At 36.5% G+C, this 15,046-nt stretch overlaps 1 long non-coding RNA gene across 1 annotated transcript in view; it reads left to right on the forward strand.

Moving 5' to 3' along the window:
- Window positions 1-15,046, forward strand: part of LOC118025613 — a 53,176-nt gene that overhangs the window by 1,146 nt on the left and 36,984 nt on the right. The gene's annotated exons all lie outside the window — the stretch shown is intronic.

Consider the following 15,046-nt stretch of genomic DNA (forward strand, 5'->3'; position numbering starts at 1 on the left):
CTGTGAGTCCTTGGACTTTGCAAGCACGCGAGTGGGAAAGCAAGGAAAAAGCGGTTAACTTTTATTTAGCTGGAAACAAATTTTTTAAAGGTTTTAATGTTGAATTTTGAAAGCTTTAGAAGCTTTATAGAAGATTTAAATCTCTAGGGGGGGAAATGATGAGAAATCATTCATAAAATTACCTTCCATTGAACTTCACTTTCCCTGCATCCGTGGCTGGCAAAGCCTGGCTCGGACACAATGTAATGTTCAGTAAAGATCACCTATAATCTTCCAAACCTGTAATCCCAAGCAGCTTGCTTCCTCACTCTGTCCCCTCATGTTCAGGATCCAAAATGGAAATGGAGGGGATTATATTGGATCAGTTCATTACAGGATCAGCTCAGTATGGTTTTTGCAGGGACATTCAGGGGAGTGTTTTAGGAAAGTATGGTTATTCTAACATCAATATCTAGATTAGGGATATTTCTAAGCTTCCTAGTCCCCACAAAAATATTTATGGATCTAGCTTCCATGGTTTTATCTAAAACTATTTAAGGATTTATGTTTTCAATCTATGTTATTTCTCTCTTGGTACTACTTCTCACATTTACCACCTGCTGTGTAGTATACTTCCTTTTTTTTCTTTCTTTCTTTTTTTTCTTTTTTGTCCTAATTTTATCTCCTTCAGGTTTTAAGGGGTGCCCTCAGGACTAGCTAGCTAAGATTTGATAGACAAGTCTGTATTCTACCAAAAAAGGAAGTAAGACTTACCAGCTTGCTCTGGGAAGCAGAAATAAACCACAAACCTGAGAACAATTTCTATACAAGCCTATCAGTAGAGTACTGGGAAATCTAGCATCAGAAGATAGTAGTGCTTCATTTTCAGGTCTATATCTTTTAAAAATTGTGTTTATTTACTTATCTCAGTAAAGTACTCTGGAACCTGGCCTTAACACTAACTGGAATAGGACAGACTTTGAGATGAGCCTGTTCTGAATTCTCACCACAGGAGTTTAGTATTCTTAATTTATTATGAGGTGACACAGCCCAAACCATAACATTACAGAAAAAGGTACAAAGAGCTATTATTAAATAATTTGATCTACAGAATTCCAGTTGAGCAGTTCTAACATGTTTTTGAAAAGAAGGGAGGACCTGACTCATCTGATGCTCTAATTATAAGATGTATTCAAACTTAACTAATCAATGAATAAATCTTGAGTTCCTGCTGTCAATAAACCATGAGCAGTTATTGCCTGTCTGTTATATGTATGACACTAGCTTTAGTACAACATCAGTACTTAACAGTAATACATTTAAATCAAAAGACATTTATGAAGTGAATACAAGGCATTTGGCTTGATGTTAAAATCTGAAACTAAGATAAATAACATCAAATAACTTTGCTCAAGGAGTTTATAACCTGGTAAACACAAAGGCCAAAAAAGTACAAAGGCCACCAAACTTGAGGAAGAAAATATTTCAATTGAGAAATGAGAATGATAGTCGGGGTAGGAACTAGGACGGTAAAGAATTTACACTTTCTATTCATCTTTGTTATAAGCTCTTAGATGAGTACAGACAGAAAGAGTTTTTATCCAGCTTGTTTTATTTCAGGTAAAGGAAAGGGTTCAGACTTTGAACCCTTCTCCTCACCATCATTTTAAGTCTATAATAAAATCTTTCCGGAAAATTCAACTCAAGCTTTAAGACAAGTAATTCCCTAGTAAATATTAAAACAGTTTAAAAGGTCAATGATTTGGGGTGGGAGAGCAAAGGTCATTCAGCAGAGTAGCTGCCATAACAAAGAAAAGGGGGATCAGATCAGAAAGGTCTAGAAGAATAAAGCATTTACAGCCTAGCAATTCTTGCCTTTTAGAAAACCCACAAAGGAGAAATATCAGAAAAGATTGTCATTACCACAAGACAAGGCTTACTGTAAGTGGGAGGGGATCAGGTGCCCATCATTTCTTATAATTATCTTAGATCTTTGTTTTTTTCTAAATCCACAGAAAAAGTGCCCCTGTAACCTGAAACTAAGAGTGCATATCCTTCATGAAGATTTGTGTAAACATGCATGAGAACTTTTAAAATTAAGGGAACCAAAAAGTGAAAATAGGCAACATTCTAAGCATACAAATTTTTTTAAAGGTTTTATTTATTTATTTGAGAGAGAGCACAAGCTGGGGTAGTGGGACAGGGAGAAGAAGACTCTCCATTGAGCAGGATCCTGATGCGGGACTCGATCCCAGGACCCTGGGATCATGACCTAAGCCGAAGGCAGACGCCTAACCGATTGAGCCACCCAGGTGCCCCTAAGCATACAAATTTTATTTTAGAATTATAATATGCTTTTTAGGGCACCTGGGTGGCTCAATCTCTCTCTCAGATAAATAAATAAAACCTTTAAAAAATATATAATACGCTTTTTAAAAGGATACTAGATTGTTTATCTCTCCCAACAATCCTATAACAGAGTTCTTATTTTTCCTATTTTACGTATATGCACTCTGAGATCCAGAGTAATTTGGAAGCTTTACCAACTTCGAAAATAAACTCTGAGCCTAATACCTACAGGAGGTAAAAGTAGCCACAATGAGAGGAACAGGACTAAAAAATAATAAAACTCATGAAGCTAGTCAAAAGAATACGGCAAAGCTATAGGATAGACAGGTAGATCAAAAGAACAGGATAGAGTCCAGAAATATAATCACACTTAATTGGCCAATTGATTCCCAACAAGGTGCCAAAGCAATTCAATGGATAAAAGAAAGTTTTCCACAAATGGAGTTGGAACAACTGGATAGCCATATGGAAAAAAAAAAATGTACTTCAACTCTAGTTCACACCATACATAATAATCAATCCAGCATGGATCATAGACCTAAAGACTAACACTAAAGCTTCTGGAAAAAAACAGGAAAATACCCTAGGGGTAGGCAAAGATGTCTTAGACAAGACAGAACAAGCGTTATCTATAAGAGATTAAAAATATTCAAAAAGTGGACTTCATCAAAACTGAAATCTTCTAGTCAAAAAATATCATTAGGATACAATGGAATATTATGCAGCCATCAAAAAGACTGAAATCTTGCCATTTGCAATGACATAGATGGAACTAGAGGGTATTACGGTAAGCGAAATAAGTCAATCAGAGAAAGACAAGTATCATATGATCTCACTGATATGAGGAATTATTTTATTTTATTTTATTTTATTATGTTACATTAGTCACCATACATTATATTATTAGTTTTTTATGTAGTGTTCCATGATTCATTGTTTGCATATAACACCCAGTGCTCCATTCAATACATGCCCTCTTTAATACCCATCAGCAGGCTAACCCATCCCTCCACCCCCTGATATGAGGAATTCTTAATCTCAGGAAACAAACTGAGGGTTGCTGGAGTGATGGGGGGTGGGAGGGATGGGGTGGCTGGGTGATGGACATTGCGGAGGGTATGTGCTATGGTGAGCACTGTGAATTGTGTTAAGACTGATGAATCACAGACCTGTACCTCTGAAACAAATTATACTTTATATGTTAAAAAAAAAAAAAAAAAAGAAGATAGTAGGAAGGGAAAAATGAAGGGGGGGAGTCGGAGGGGGAGACTAACCATGAGAGACTATGGACTCTGAGAAACAAACTGAGGGTTCTGGCCTGGGCGGAATGGGTTAGCCCGGTGATGGGTATTAAGGAGGGTACATATTGCATGGAGCACTGGGTGTTATACGCAAACAATGAATCATGGAACACTACGTCAAAAACTAATGATGTACTGTATGGTGACTAACATAACATAATAAAATAAAATTTTTAAAAAATATATAATTAGGAAAATGAATAGGCAAGCACAGATTGAAAGAAAATATTCTCAATACATTTATCTGACAAAGAACTTGTATGCAAAATATACAAAGAATACCTATAACAATAATTAATAGACAAAAATATACAATTAAAAATAGAAAAAATATGCAAAAGATTTGAATAGACACTTTACAAAAGAAGTTATGTAAGTATCTAAGAAGCAGATATAAAAGTGCTCAATGTCATTAGTATTCAGAGATATGCAAATCAAAACCACAATGAGATACTTCTTCCCAAACATCAGAATGGCAAGAATTAAAAAAAAAAAAAAAAGACAAAATCAAATATTGATGAGGGTGTGAAGCAAATGGGATTTTTATACATTGACTGTGAGAGTATGAAATGGAACACCCACACTAGAAAAACTGGCTTGTAGTTTCCTATAATGAGGACATATAGACACAAAGAGAATTGTTTAAGAATTTTTTTGCAGCTTCATTTATAATTGCCAAAACCTGGGAAAACCTAAGTGTCCATCAGCAGAAGAAGAGAAAACAAATTGTGGTAACATTCATACAGAAATACTAACTAGGTCTCAAAAAATAGTAAGAAAGTACTGACACATAGTAACATGGCTGAATTTCGATACTATGTCAAGTAAAAGAAACATTTACATAAAGTTCAAAGACAAGTAAAACTTTTTTTTTTTTAAGATTTTATTTATTTATTGGAGACAGAGAGAATGAGAGAGAGAGAGCACATGAGAGGGGGGAGGGTCAGAGGGAGAAGCAGACTCCCTGCTGAGCAGGGAGCCCGATGCGGGACTCGATCCAGGGACTCCAGGATCATGACCTGAGCCGAAGGCAGTCGCTTAACCAACTGAGCCACCCAGGCGCCCAAAGACAAGTAAAACTAATCTGTGATCACATAATGAGAAAAGTGGTTGTTTGTGGTGGGATGGGGTGCCAGTTGGCTGAAAAGGAGCATAAGAAAATTTTCTGGAGTGATAAAAATGTTCAGGATATCAGTTACATAGGGGTACACATTTATCAAAACTCACTGAACTGTACACTTAAAATCTGTGTACTTTACTACATACAAATTGTACCTCAATAACAAATAAATTTTTAAAAGTTGTATGAAGTCTATGGAAGGTGGTAATGAGCTAAGCCTAGAATGTTCATGTTCACCTCTATCAATTCCATCTTAATATTGGGTTGGAAAGTACTGAAGGAAAATGTAAATATATTTCAGAGAAGACTGAAATCCTCGTTTATTTCTGTTTCTCCCTCTTCCACTGAAACAGTAGATATTATTTGCTTTTCCCAGAAGAGGGATATTCTTAAGTATAATTGTCTGCCAAGTGTTAAGAAGGACATCATCCCTTTCACTGAAGCAGTCAAAGAGCAACACCTAATCTTGCCAAGATTCTCTGGCAAATGTCTCAGGCAACATGGAGACATAATTCTCCATTTCTGGATTAATGTTAACTTTTCCAGCAGATACCACTACAATCACTCATGGACCATACTATATAGGCCCAGGGAAAGCATCCTGACACTCCAATTGAGTTACATAATTTAGGTTCATTCAATCAATCCCTTCAGTGTAGATGATATATTGGAGGCTTTAAAACACTAAATTCACCGAAGCAAACTGAAAATATTATTTCAAGTTTAGAAAATAAGCACTATGCACCACTTGCTAATATCCCCATAATTGCTTTTGCTTCTTTCACATCACATAAGCTTACTGACAACAATTACCAGAATGTACTAATAAAAGTTACCATCACTTCTATAATGGAGCCTCTTTTAGGTATATGAGAGCCTTCCATGTGCTGAGAGAAATCACTTGGCAAATCTTGTGGAACCCGCTTTTTTTCTGCCAAACCTGTTTAAAATTCTTCTTTTTCTCAGTTTTGATTTAGTAACTTTAGATCTCTGTATTATGTTGTGTTTTGCACATAGCTATTGATTTCAGCTAAGGAACCGTGAACAATAATTATTTTGCATGACTAAGCTCTGGTACACCATTGTCAGACAGGCACTTTCCAGCACCAGTAGTTTCAAAATTTAGAACAGAACTGTCAAACAAGCAAATGCCTCCACCAAAGACTTCTGTTTTCAAGCTACAGGCTTGAGTTCTATGATGTGCAATAATAGAGTGAATCTTTGTGTTCTTGTGAAAGCTCCTGATTTGACAGTCCTGGAAACGAAAGCCTGTTTCTTTCTAGAACAGATATATCAGTGATAGCAACAATACAATTTTTTTTTAAGATTTTATTTATTTATTTGTCAGAGAGAGAGCAAGAGAGAGCACAAGCAGGGGAAGTGGCAGGCAGAGGGAGAAGCAGGCTCCCCACGGAGCAAGGAGCCTGATGCAGGGCTCAATCCCAGGACCCTGGGATCATGACCTGAGCCGAAGGCAGACGCTTAACTGACTGAGGCACCCAGGCATCCCAACAATACAAAGGTATGGCATGAGATCTGGAAAGGGGAGGCTCAGGCATGGAGATTATTAAATGCTAAGAAAGACCGTATATAGTCGGCTAAGCAGCTTACCCCACACTGAGAACATCTGATTTGGCTCATCATGGTTGGACATCGTTCCAACCATTCCAGAAAATTTTTATGGGGTTAACCAATTTGTACGAACTAAAATTTTTATCCTAAAAATAATGTAAATCTAATACAAATGTTTCTTCATGTTTTAAAAAGCCCAGGAATGGAGCATGTCACAGAAAACATTAGTAGACAGGGACATACATTTTCTATAAATTAAATGTATTTTACCCTTTCAGCACAGCCAGGCATGGCCCATCAGGAACACAGGCCAAACAATTTCTGTTTAAAAGTTGCCCTTTTACTCTTTACATTTTTACAACACTTTTTTTCCAAGGGTCTTATCTTCCACTGATAGTTTGATTCTCAAAACAACACTTTAGGACAGGCATTACCTTCTTTGCATAGATTTAAAAACTTAAGAACAGATTTTAAATGACCTTGAAATGTCCTACGACCATGAAAAATAAAGGGAAGGATGGGAAGCATGACAAAGATGCATCTTAGATGCCTCTATCTTTAAATACTTCCTTTTTATTGACCCAGGCCAGTGTTCAGGCTCTTCAAAATCAATTCATACTGATAGATTTATTAGTGCTGCTTTATAAATCAGAATTCTTACTTATTAAGTAAAAAGAGAAAGTTCTGCCTTTCTATAGGTCAGACTACTCAGATTTACTTTACAAAGTAGTCCCTTTCTAGGTGGAAAACCAAATGAGAAATAACAAATTGTCCAGAATGAAGGAAATACTTCCCCCAAGCTGTAGTAGAACTTGGAAAATGATCTCAGGTTCCCTCCAGAGGGTACCTTTCAAGTGACCACAGAGAAGTTACTACAATTGTTTAAGGGGATTCTCCAATTTTAGCCTCTCTCCGCACCAGTATATTCTATCCACCTCTGCATGTCTGGACTTTCTGGAGCACAACTCTGATAAGCCACTCCTCTACTAGAAATTCAAGATAGGGATTCAAGAAACAATGATCTCAACTGGTCTACCTTTCCAATCCCATCTGCAGTATGCATTATATGACAGTAAAAGTAAAATGTTGGGAGGTGGACTGGGTCTTCTTACCTCATTTGGTCAACTTCTGGGGTGAATCTTGTTGTAATACTGACGTAAGTTGGACCTGCACCCAGCCATTTACAGTATCCAATGGAGTACTTATGCAGAACTTAAACTTCTGTCTTTGAAAACAGTATAAAGGATTTGTTGGAAGTTGTTAAGCAGACATTTTGAAAATAAACAATAGGGGTGCCTTGGTGGCTCAGTTGGTTAAGCATCTGCCCTCGGCTCAGGTCATGATCCCGGAGTCCTGGGATCAAGTCCTGCATCGGGCTCCCTGCTCAGCAGGGAGCCTGCTTCTCCATCTCTCTCTCTACCACTCCCCCATTTGTGCTCTCTCTCTCTCACATAAATAAATAAGATCTTTAAAAAAAAAGAAAATAAACACCAAATTTAGTATACATATGTAAAATTATGAAATTTATATTAGGCAAAATTTTTAATTTACAATTTCTTGACACCCTCAAATGTAGTTGGCAACTAAATAAAGAGAATTTAAGTAAGTCTATATAAGATAGAAGAGAGATAAAAAGTGGAGAGGATTACTAGAGCAGAAACTTTACAAACCAGAGCCAATAGGTCAGCAGGAGCCCTAGGACAAAGGGTTGAGAAAGAGACAAGATGGCTGGTGAAGAAGAGGAATTTCAGAGTAAGAACAGATGTGGTTCATAAGGATTTTCATCAGGATTTCAGACACAGTATGTAATGCAACCTTCCTCCTCTTTCTTTTCCCATACACTCTTCAGGAAAGTATTCCACTCTCTCTAAAAGTCCTAGGGAGTTGATTTTCTTTCTGGAACTCCTGAGAGGTGTTGAGCTGGACTCCAACAAACAGATTGAGAATGTAGAGGCCCCTTGAGCACAGCCATGTTTTGGTTAAACCACTAACATACAATGAACATACAGCAGGCTTTGACCACAGTTCCAGTTCCTTCTTGGGAAGAAAATGGCAATAATTGGATTCAATAACGCAATAACTGGCAATAAGTTGATCCAGAATAATTTTTTCTCCTGCACATTCTACTCTAGTTTTGTCCAGCAAAACCTATGCTGCATCATGCTTTAGAAACTTTACTGTGAAGGGGCGCCTGGATGGCTCAGTCGGTTAAGCATCTGCCTTCGGCTCGGGTCATGGTCCCAGGGTCCTGGGGTCGAGTCCGGTGTCGGGCTCCCTGCTCAGTGGGAAGCCTGCTTCTCCCTCTCCCACTCCCCTTGCTTGTGTTCCTACCCTCGCTGTCTCTCTGTCAAATAAATAAATAAAATCTTTAAAAAAAAAAAAAAAAAAACTTTACTGTGAAGTCTCAGTCTTTACTTGGGCACCTGCTCATAGTGCAGTCCATATATATATATATATATATATATATGGAAGTCCATAAATGATCTCTATGGAAAGGTTTTACTTTCCAATATGATCTTTAAGCACTGACGGGCTACAGACAATGATGCTCTCCATGTCTGCCATCTCTTTGTAAGATCAGTGACCATCGCAGCTCTCACTTACAGAGGATAAAAAAGATAGGGATGGGGTTTAAACCCCCTATTATGATAAAGAGAGTTGCTTCCTGCTTCCCATGAGATCTGAAAATAGATTGCTCTACATCGACAATGACAGGAGACTTTCTGTCAACACTGTGAAGCTTCCATCCTTCAGAATCAATGTCAGCAATGGCTTAAGAATGCCAAAATATTTTAATAGCTTATGGGGCCAGTATACAAATTATTGATATCTTAACTGTTTGTGGAATTCCAGGACAGGCAGAGAAAGCAGAAGACTAGGGAGACCGTCTATATGTGTTGCTTACTCTGGGGTTGGTTAATTGACACACGTTCCACCTGTTTCCATTGCTGTACTTCTCCTCTGTTGTCTTATCTGACAATATCTTCTTTTCACCTCAGTTTATCTAAAATTTATATAGTCTAACCTAGCTTCTATTTTCCCATAATTCTGAGGCTCTTACCAAATTAAAAGTGATTTCCTTCTCTACTGAACTTTTGAAGGAGATTATATTTACCTCCTTTACGGTATGTTTACATTATCTTATAATGTGATTACTTTCGTAATATTTTAACACTCCTACTAGTCTATTTTTTTTTAAAGATTTTATTTATTTATTCATGAGAGACAGAGAGAGAGACAGAGGCAGAGGGAGAAGCAGGCTCCCAAGGAGCAGAGAGCCCGATGCGGGACTCGATCCCAGGACCCTGGGATCATGACCTGAGCCGAAGGCAGACGCTTAACTGACTGAGCCACCCAGGCGTCCCTCCTACTAGTCTATTTTAACCCACCTTTAAATATGCAGTATATAAATATAGGGCCCCCACGTTGAGAAACAATGTGTCTGTGCGCATGTGCGCGCATGCAAGCACGCACACACACACACACACACACACACAGGGACTGGAAGGAAATAAACAAAATGGTGATAATTGTTTTTTCTGGCCTAAAGGCATCTGTATGATTTCTATTTTCTTCCTTTTACTTATCTCTATTTTTGAAAACTGTTCGCCATAATATGTATTACTTTTTTAATGTAAAATACAATAATAAATATATTTGATCAGAAATTCAAATATTTGATTACTTTCCTTGCCAAAGGTACATTAAGCTTTTTTTTTTTTTTTCACAAAATACTCTCAAATGATATCAATAAAATACAAAACACTTATCATCTAGGGTTATTTGCAGGAAGGAGAAATGATTTTGGTTCTCATGTTCATATAATGAAACAAACTCTAGTAGCATCAGTTCAAGAGGTTTTCAAACTTTTTTTAAGTATAATTCTGTTTTTAAATGAAATCTTACCCAGAACCTTACAATTTAAAATAATTTACACCAAGGTACAGGTTTCTCAGATGGTCCTAAATCTCTAGTGATTAGGACAAATGTGTATTTCCTTGGTTAGGAAATCCCTAAATCACTCTCATGGAATATTGGGGTTCATCTTGTCCAATCCTCTTACTTTACCAGAGAGTAAACTGAGGCACAGAGCGGTTATAATATCTGTCAAGATAAATCAGTTGGTAACTAGAACCTACATTTTCTAAGTCTAAGGTTCTTGCTGTTATGTCATACTGTCCTAATTCCTGATTGCAATTATTTTAGAGTGTGACATTTCTCTGATTCAATTCTGGACTGTGACATACATCTCATTTGAATTCTTGAGTCCTTACGCTTTGCTAGTCTTCAATGTCTAGAGTCTTGCTTTCATTCCAGACCTTAGAGAAGGCTTCCTGCCAAAAATGTCTGTTACTCAATGGTTACAATGGTTATTTTCTGACTTCCCAAGACTTGTCTTTAGTACCTGGCCTGTTATCTGACCAGATGCTCATTGCTACATTGCTCCTCTTTTGACAGACAGTGAAGATTTGTTTGAACCTGAAGGTACATCTTTTCTGTCTATTCCATATTTGGCCTGACTTTGAAGTTGAAAGCACTCCAGCTTCCATGTGCCTATCTCTAAACTTACCATCTCCAAGCTGAGCAACACATTTAGATTTTTCCACTATTCTGCTTTCTCTTTCTTGCCCAACCCATAGGGAAAATCCCAGAGTACATTCTGTTCTGGTCTTCTAAAAATTATTGAAGTGATATACATCTTTCTATTTTTCTTTCATGCACCCAAGTCTACAAAGTAATGGTATACGACAACAAATGACTGAGCTTTTCTCTAAGATCAGGAAAAACACGAAGATGTCACACCACTCTTACTCAACATTGTACCAGAAATCCTAAAGCAGTCAGGCAAGAAAAAGAAACAAAAGTTAGCAGAATTGGAAAAGAAGTAAAATTGTTTCTATTTGCCAATTACATGATTTTATATAAGAGAAAATCCTAAAGACTCAACCAAAAAACTGTTAGATCTAATTAATGAATTCAATAAAGTTTCAGTATACAAAATTAACATCTTAGCATATAAAAATCAGTAGTATTTCTCTACATTAACAACAAATTTTCTGAGAAGAAAAATCAATACTATCTATAATAACATCAAAAAGAATAAAATACTTAGGAATAAATTTAACTTAGAAGGTGAAAAAAAACTCTATGCTGAAAACTATAAGACATTGATGAAAGTAATTGAAGAAGATACAAATAAATGAAAAAGTATCCTATGTTCATGGATTGGAAAAATTAATATTGTTAAAATGTCAATACTACCAAAAGACATCTATAGATTCAATGCAATCCCTATCAAGATTCCAATAGCGTTTTTTACAGAAGTAGAGAAAAACACTCCTAAAATTTAAATGGAACCACAAAAGACTCCAAGAGTGATCCTGAGAAAGAAGAACAAAGCAGGAGGCTTCACACTTTCTGATTCAAGCTATACTGTAAAGCTACAGTCATCAAAACAGTGTGGTACTGGCATAGGAACAAATAGACAAATGAAATAGAACCAAGAGCCTAGAAATAAACCTAAGCATATCTGGTCAGCTAATATTTGATAAGGAAGCCAAGAATACTCCATGGAGAATAGATAGTCTTTTAAATATATGATGTTGGGATATTTGGATATCCACATGTCCAAAAATGAAACTGGATTTATATCTTACACTACTCACAAAAATTAACTCAGAATGTATTAAAGGCTTAATGCAAGAGCTGAAACCATGAAACTGCTAAGAGAAAACATGGTAATAAACTCCTCACCATGGGTCCTGGTAATGATTTTTTGGATATGACACTGAAAGCGTAAGTAACAGAATAAAAAATAAATAAGTGAGATTACATCAAATTAAAAAGCTTTGCATAGCAAAAGAAACCATAAACAAAGTGAAAAGACAACATACAGAATGGGAAAAAAATATTTGCAAATATGTATCTGATAAGAGATTAAAGAAAAAATATATAAACAACTCATATGACTCAATAACAAAAATAATAATAGATAACCCAATTTAAAAATGGGCAAAGGATCTGAATAGGCATTTCTCCAAAGAAGATATATGAAAGGTCAGCAGGTACTTGAAAAGATACTCAACATCACTTGTCATCAGGGAAATACAAATGAGATATCATCTCATGCCTGTTAGAATGGCCATCTTCACAAAGACAAGAGATAACAAATGCTGGTATGGATATGGAGCAAAGAGAACCCTTGCACACTGTTGGTGAGAATGCAAATTGGTGTAGCCACTATGGAAAACAGGATGGAGGATCCTCAAAAAAATAAAAATAAAACTACCTATGATCCAGCAATTCCACTTCTGGAAATATATCCAAAGGAAATGCAAACACTCACTCGAAACAAACACTGTATGATCTCACTTATATGTGAAATCTAAAAACAAACAAACAGACAAAAACCAAACCGATAGAAAAATAGATCAGACTTGTGGTTACCAGAGGCAGAGGGTGGAAGGAGGGGAAATTGGAGGAAAAGGGTCAAAAGATGGATAAGTACTAGGGATGTAGTGTACAGCATGATGACTGTGGCTAACACCAGTGTATGATATACAGAAAAGTTAAGAGTATAAATCCTACGAGTTCTTGTCATGAGGAGAATATTCTTTTCCCTTTCTTTTTCTTTTTGTTGTATCTATAATGAGAAGATGGGTGTTGTCCAAACCTATCGTGATAATTATTTCCCAATATATGTAAATCAAACCATCATGTGGTATACTTTAATCTTATGCAGTGATGTATGTCAATTATTTCTCAATAAAAATAGAAAAAAAAATTTAAAGAAATATACAGAGATTGACCTGGATTTAAAAAAAAAAAAAAGGTAAAGTATTTGTAGAGGTGATTCTTGCAAGATTATTTTTCGCTAGAGTTTAAGATGAATTATTTTATAGAATATATTAGGATAATTTTAGTCACACATCCTTCCATATTTCTGCTTTTGATCTCATTCATGGGTGATCACATCCTTCTCTTTATTTATTAGTCATTAAGTGAGACTTAGGTGAAACCCTGAAGTAGGCAAGAGTTATCTGGCAGTAAATGTCATCCAGGCTTTTCTCTGTACCTAGAAATATATGAAAATGTCTGCAATGCTATTCCAGATCTAATAATCAGCTGTCCTCTTATGAAACAACATGGTAGCTGCCTATGACCTGAGGTTGATTTCAAGAAGTTTGGGCTCCTCTCCTGCCTAGTTCTCTCTATACATTTGTTAGCATTTTTTACGTTCCAAGTATCAGAATACCCAAAGCAAATTCAATTAAAAGGGATTTATTAACTCACATAATTGGTTAGTCCACAGGTACATCTAGTTTCTTTAAGGGCTTAGATCAAGTTTTATGGAATGAATTTGGAGTCTCCCCATTACTCAGCTTTGCTTGCTTGGTGTTGGCTGCATTCTAGGCAACTTCTCTCCTCATGTTTGCAAGGTAGTCCTGTCTCCAGAAATGTATGAAGTCATAGAGGTAAGCTTCCTGACCCTAATTGGTGTTAATTGGACCACACATCCATCTCTGAAATGAGGTAGATAAAATACACTGGATAACTTAACACAGCCTTGGTGGTGAATTTTAATGTGTCAATGTGGAAGGTGTTTTGGGATGAGATTAATATTTAAATTTGTGAACCTTGAATAAGAAGACTGTCCTACATAATGGGGGTGGGCCTCATCGAATCAGTTGGTGACCTGAAAAGAACAAAAAGTCCAGCCTCTGAGAGCAAGAAGGAATCCTCCAGCAGACTGCACGTGGTCTTCATCTGCACCATTGGCTCTGCTTAGTCTCCAAGCTGCCAGCCCACACTGGAGATTTTGACTTCCCAGCCTCCATCCTCACACAAGCCAATTCTTTATAATAAATCTATTTATCTTTTATTCTATTTATCTATCTATCTATCCATCTATCCTACTAGTTCTGTTTCTCTGGAGAACCCTGGAGAACTAATACAACTGCTGTGTGGGTCTACTTTCAGAATTGGGGATGAGAGAGAACCTCATCCAAATGTTGACTGGGAAACGAGGAATGGTTTTAGGAAGGATGTAGGGAGTCTTGGCTTCTAACAAGACAACGAACAAATATCCACTTAGGCTTAACAATTTTTTTTTATGATCTTTTGTCCTCTCTGCTTCTTTTTGTAGCTCATTCTTTAGACCAAGTGACTAGGTTTGAATTTCAGTTCAGCCATTTATTAGATATATGACCTTTGATAAGTTACATGACCTCTCTGTTCCATATTTTCTCCTCTACTTCTCATTCAGATATAATAATAGTTCATTCCTACTTCATAGGAATGTGATGATTAATTAAATAAATAAACACACGCAAAATTATTAAACAGCACGTAGGACATAGAAAGGATGCTATTGCTATTACTATGCTATCACTATTATGACTATTTTTATTAATTGTAACCTCCTTTGATCCTTACTTGTTCCCTATTTATTGAGTTCCTCGTTTCTCCACATTACATCATTCACTGCTCGCAACTGAACTTTCCTGACCTAGTTTTTCCAGTTCTTCCTGGCTCCTCTATTGTAATTAACCTATGGCAGTAAGATTTTTATCAACACGTTCTTTCTGTAATTTGCAAAACTGAACAGACAACCTAGAAGCGTAGATTTTCAGAACTTGTGGAGATCATCTAGTCCAGCAGTTTCCAAAGTAGGATGCACAGGAGTTTTGATTCATTCAGTTGATGAAGAAAGATGTTAGGATTT

The sequence above is a fragment of the Mirounga leonina genome, unplaced genomic scaffold, assembly GCF_011800145.1.
Source record: "Mirounga leonina isolate KUSES-001 unplaced genomic scaffold, KU_Mleo_1.0 Mir_201, whole genome shotgun sequence".
NCBI classification, from domain to species: Eukaryota; Metazoa; Chordata; class Mammalia; order Carnivora; family Phocidae; genus Mirounga; species Mirounga leonina.